The sequence below is a fragment of the Quercus suber genome, unplaced genomic scaffold (assembly GCF_002906115.3).
Source record: "Quercus suber isolate HL8 unplaced genomic scaffold, Cork oak 2.0 scaffold_195, whole genome shotgun sequence".
Lineage (NCBI taxonomy): Eukaryota > Viridiplantae > Streptophyta > Magnoliopsida > Fagales > Fagaceae > Quercus > Quercus suber.
Genome location: NW_027069653.1, coordinates 1141355 through 1147354, shown reverse-complemented (window position 1 = coordinate 1147354; position 6000 = coordinate 1141355). Strand labels below are relative to the sequence as shown.

The following is a 6000-nucleotide window of genomic DNA, read 5'->3' as shown; positions in this document are numbered from 1 at the left end:
AAAGTCATTGTGTATTGTGATCTTGTATTATGACAGGGGATTGCCTATATGGTTTGTGTATTGTATTGTTGTAATATGGCAGGGAATTGTCTATATGGTTTTGTGTATTATGATTTGTGTATTTGGGACAAATTCATGTTGTCTGATATAGTTGCGTCTGTGTTGGTGTATTGTGTTTGTGTGCACACAATCACCAATTCCCTGTGCATGTGAAACTAGTAAGTGTCAAGTATTTGGTAACTTTAGTTCTAGTATTTTCCAGATTAAGAGTCAAGTATTTTTCAGATAACTTCAGTTCAAGATGCAGGTTGTAGCTCATGCCGGATTAGTGCAGTCATTTTCCAGTGGGCAGATTTCACACAATGACTGAATTTGTAACTTCAGTTTAGTAATTTACACACAATGACCATTAAGTTTCATTCATTCATTACCAGATAACATTGAACAAAATTACATTACATTTCATTGAACCAGATAACATTGAACAAAACCATGATAATTTCATTTCATTCATTCAAACAGAAATTACAAAGGTAATTGGTAGGATATAGTTTTCCACAAAATTCTTCACAAAATGCTCCACAAAATGCTTCATCAGCAATGCCACAAGGAGCACAACTAAAATCACCATCTATCCCACCCATCTAAACCACCAAAACTAACCAAAAAAATTACACAAAGTCAGATCCCACATATCAGCAATGCCACAATCAGCACAACTAAAATCACAATCTAACCCACCCATCTAAACCACCAAAACTAAAATTACACAAAGGCAGATCCCACACATCAGCAATGCCAAAATTAGAGACACTGTTAAACACTTCTGCCTCTTTTTGCAAGTTGAAACTTGAGCCTGGAGTCTGAGAATGGTCTGCCTCTGTTCTGGGATAAGGACCTTACCACGCGCACAAATCTCATCATCAACCCATTGAAAATATTTGCATTTTCGTCCAACCTGAAATTCAAACCAAATCAATCAATTCAAAAAAAAAAAAAAAATTCAATTCAAACCAAATCAATCAACCCACTAAAAAAATGAACTAAAGAAAAAAAAATGAAATAACTCACACCTTACCCAATAATTAGGACACCCATAAAACCTTCTTCCTGGATTGTTCTCCGTCCAGGAAACCACTAGAACTGGTTTACCAGGGGTGGGGCAATAACATGTGCGTGATGCTCTCCTCTTCAGGCTTACCGAGGTTGCTGAGCTTGATTCCATCGCTTCAAATGTGGTTTTGATGAGTGGGTGAGGCAGAGTTTTTGTCTATGAGTGATTTAGGGTTCTTCGTGTTTGATGAGTGGGTGAGGCAGAGTTTTTGTCTGTGAGTGATTTAGGGTTTTTCTTAAGGGAATCTTACGGTTTTGGTCTGTGAGTGATTTACCCAGTTTTTGTCTGTGAGTGTGAGTGATAGAGTTTTTCTCAGGGGAATGTTACGGTTTCAGGGAAATGGCTGAAGAACACGAGGATGAAACGTTACGGTTTCAAGTTTCAGGGGAATGGGTTTTCAAGTTTCAGGGGAATGGCTTTCTTACGGTTTTCAAGTTGGATTTTGGGGAAGAACACGAGGATGAAGACGACACGGGCTGTTGGGGAAGAACACGATTTGGGATTGTTAGGGTTTCGTTTCCAGGTGAAGGTGAAATTTGGGGATTTTCAGTGAAGGAGTGAAATGTGAAGACTGAAGTTAGTTATGAGTTCAGTCACGAGAGGGTCAATCATCCCTACCCCTATCATCCCTATCATCCTCATCACCCCCATACTGATGACCATCAAAATCATCATCACCATGATAGAAGTCATCTCCATCCTCATAAGCAGGTTCCCCATCACTAGAATTATACCCCTCAGGCTCAGGCTCAGGCTCTACAACAAGGTCCAATGTCACACCATTACCATTATTAACCAGTATAGGTTCATGTACTGGATGCTGGACATATACATGAATATGTCCATGACCCCCTACCAAGCCAATCATGAACATTGCATCCTTGTCATCCTTGATCAAGTGGAACATCCTATCCTCCTGATCATCCTCCCCAGGTACTGTGTACCACAACCTACTCACACACGTGTACCCAAAATCTTTACAGATGGACTCAATTTCCACCTTAGACCACTTATTAGGATCACAGCAATCTACTATCCCAACATCACCCCCCACATACTCCTGATAATTTTCACTAAAATGTCCACCATGATGCACATACAGAGTAAAAGACTCGTCCATCCTGCATGCATGAAAATTTATTTGTAGAATATTTTATTTCAATAAAGACAAAACTAAACCAAACAGTCAAACATGCATTGACTCTATATATTCTAAACACAAAACAATGCCAAAACATATATCATTTACTGATAACAGGGAACACACATGGTCCACCATGATCCTTAAAGGCCAAACAGAAAAATACACCAACCAGACAACATTATACAAATAAAAGCATAATAAAGCACTCAAACTGTGGTCCATAATCGATGAGAGAGACAAAAAGCGTTAAAAGTAAGAGAAAGACGGAGACAGAGACAGATATACACACATTCTTTTGCTTTTCGAAGAGAGTTAGATACATACATAAATAGATACGCACATAAATAGACACACACAAAGAGAAATAGCTTTGCACCTCGCAGCTTATCAGTTGCGGTAAAAGTCTCTTTCGTTCTAACTCACTATGATTTCTCAGGGGAATGGGTTTTCAAGTTTCAGGGGAATGGGAATCTTACGGTTTTGGTCTGTGAGTGATTTACCCAGTTTTTGTCTGTGAGTGATAGAGTTTTTCTTGGGGGAATGTTATGGTTTCAGGGAAATGGCTGAAGAACACGAGGATGAAATGTTACGGTTTCAAGTTTCAGGGGAATGGGTTTTCAAGTTTCAGGGGAATGGCTTTCTTACGGTTTTCAAGTTGGATTTTGGGGAAGAACACGAGGATGAAGACGACACGGGTTGTTGGGGGAAGAACACGATTTGGGATTGTTAGGGTTTCGTTTCCAGGTGAAGGTGAAATTTGGGGATTTTCGGTGAAGGAGTGAATAGTGAAGACTGAAGGTAGTTAGGAGTTCAGTCACGAGAGGGTCACGTGTGCGCTAAGTGGGCGGGAAAATGACGTGGTAGGAACACGTGAGGGTCATGTGAGGGTTAAGTCCGCGGGAGATGAGGTGGCAGTGTGTAAGTGGGACACACTGGCTTTTTAATTATTATTATAATAAGTGCTAGGACCTCCGTTTGCTAGCTCAGCATTTTTTGTCACAGGGTTGACGGTAGGGACTATTTTAAAAACGATTTTTAAAAATCAGGGACTGACTTAGGACCTAAATCAATTTAGGGACCAAATTGAGAATAGATCCAAAATGTAGGGACCAAAAGTGCATTTTCGCCTTTATTTAATGACCAACATACTCAAATTAAAAAGCGTTCACAAAAGAACAGGCAAGGTCATTTAATCTATGGATCCATATTCTAGAGCTCTTAAGGTAATTCCACCATAAAATTTCTAAAATCCTATTCATCCATTTTGAAATAAGTAAACTGAATTTTGTCACATCATCAACATTTCAATGAACGTTGACTATCACCATTTTGGTATCCATTTAAATTATTTTGTGGCAAAATCTAACCTCCTCATTTCAAAATAGATAAATAGAATTTTGTGAAAGTAAAACTTATGTGTAGTGTGTTTCTCAATCTATATATTACTAAAAGTTGAAGCGTAACATTTAATACTGCTGCTCTCATGTTGCGCCACATCAGCTATCACGTCATTCTTTTTTTTTTTCTTTTCTTTTTTAAAATATAATTTTCCTACAATTTTAAAATGATTTTTACAATTTTTAGCCCTATAAATGCAGCTCACTACTTATTTATTTACTTCCATTACTTATTTACACTTCTCCAACCTTTCTCTCTCCCTTATCATTTCATCTCTCCACTACTTCTTCAATCTTTCTCCCTCCTTTACCTTTTCATCTCCCCACTACCCTCTACATTAATATCATTCTTCCTCTTTCCCTTCATCTTCCTTTATTTTTGTCTCTTCTTATTCACACATTCTTACTATAAATTTGTCACTATCTCTTCTATTCTATGCATAGTTTTCCCTCACAAAATAAATGTTCCCTCTCTCTCCCTCTCTCTCTCTCTCTCTCTCTCTCTCTCTCTAAATTTTTTGGTGGATTTTTTTTATTTTTCTTGCATCTCTACTTTAGGTTGATAATTTTTTATATTGTTTAAAACTCTATTTTGGGTTAATGCAATTTAGTTTAGTTTGTTAAATTGTTGTTGTTGTTGTTGTTTTTTTATTTATTTATTTATTTATTTATTCTCTTTGAATGTTAAATGTTATCCTATTACGTTCTAAAGAATTAAATATAGCATATAAAAATATAATATTATTCTATTACATAGCATGATTTGGATAATTTGGTATTTATTCTGTTACATAGCATGATTTTTTATAGAGCTCAATTTAGATATTAAACTATGAGACTTTACTAATTTTTGTTTATTTTCTAATCCTTTGTGGTGGACAAAGTACTCTTAATAGTTGTACTAGAAGTACTTTATAACGCCATTTATTTAAAGAAAAGCAAAGGTTAGCCAAACAAAAATAATCGGATAGGTGACAAATTTTAACTTTTGTAATTTTATTTTAATTATTATTATTTTATAACAATGCATGTATAGAAATTTAATTCTTAGATTTTGCTAATAATTGTTTATTTGATAATATGTTTTGAGCGGCCGAAATTATAATTTCTACAAAGAAAATAACCTTAATAGATTATTAAAAACAAAATTTTATCATAATATTGGTTCAATTAATCATTGTTAAGTTTTATTAATTTTTTTTTAGTTTATGTTTTTTTGGTGTTTTGGATTGATCCTATATTACATTTATGATTGTTCTTATAATAAATAAAAATATAATTACGAAATACATTACTCATTATTAGATTAGTTTAAATTGTAAATTTTTTTTTAATAAAACCATCATAAAAATAATTATCACGCGTAACGCGTGGGTTCGTGGCTAGTTAAATTAAAACACATAGCAACCTTGAATTTAATTTTTCTCAGGAAAGATATCACTATTTATGCAACATTGGTCACTACAACCATCTATTTGAATTTGATCGAGGAACCTAATGTAGTGTACATAAGTAATTGTACCTAAGTTTCACCCTTTTATGAAATCTATAATTGAATTACCTAAGGACTAGGAAGCATCCTAATCCAGGTTTCTATCATATGAACTTTGAAGGAGACACATTGAAGAATGTCTAAGACCCATCTCGTACAAATGTGGAATTTAAAAGCATACAATTTAAATCTGCAGATAACAGTTTCAATCATGTCAGATGAACTTAAAAAAAGACACAGTTTAAGCAACGACCAAAACTCCTTAGTTCTTAGTAATGAAAATGGTTTATGTTGCAGTTTCTATGATTTTTGTCTCTCATAAATAGTACATGAATTATTTGCTTAAGTTGTTCCATACTCTTTCACATCTATAAAACATTCAGAAATGTACATAAATATCCCACAACACAAGTACAATAAAACAGCCTTGACTTGATACTGAAAAGCCCCCAGAATGCCAGAGAGAGAGAGAAGTGGATCTTGTGTACGTCTTACGGCTAAAGACAAAACTTCTTACTTTTTTCTTTGCTGTCACACAGAACCAAGCCTGTTTCTTTTTCTTGCTTTGCAACATTAATCAAGTTTCACCAATTTCCCTTGATCTGTGCACTACAAAACATTACTCAAAATTTATTGTCTCTCTTCTTGCGCAACCTCTCAAGCTAAAATACATTTTTTTTTCCCGCTTAGTTTCACGCTCAAATTTAAGATTCTCTTCTCTCCCTCACACTCCCACATGTGGAGGGGCCTTGGACCAAAGTCATCAAATCCTTTGTAGCACTATCATTTGTAAGACATCAATTGTATTCCAATTAACTCTCTCTTCTTTAACAAGAAAACTCAATTAATTTTC

At 35.1% G+C, this 6000-nt stretch overlaps 1 long non-coding RNA gene across 1 annotated transcript; it reads right to left on the bottom strand.

The window, feature by feature from the left end:
* Positions 1 to 475: 475 nt before the first annotated feature.
* On the bottom strand, positions 476 to 1586 carry LOC136069883 (uncharacterized). The gene is made up of 2 exons (XR_010631081.1): positions 1079 to 1586; positions 476 to 958 (listed from the first exon to the last, which is right to left on the bottom strand). It is a non-coding gene; the product is annotated as an uncharacterized LOC136069883 (long non-coding RNA).
* Positions 1587 to 6000: the final 4414 nt, after the last annotated feature.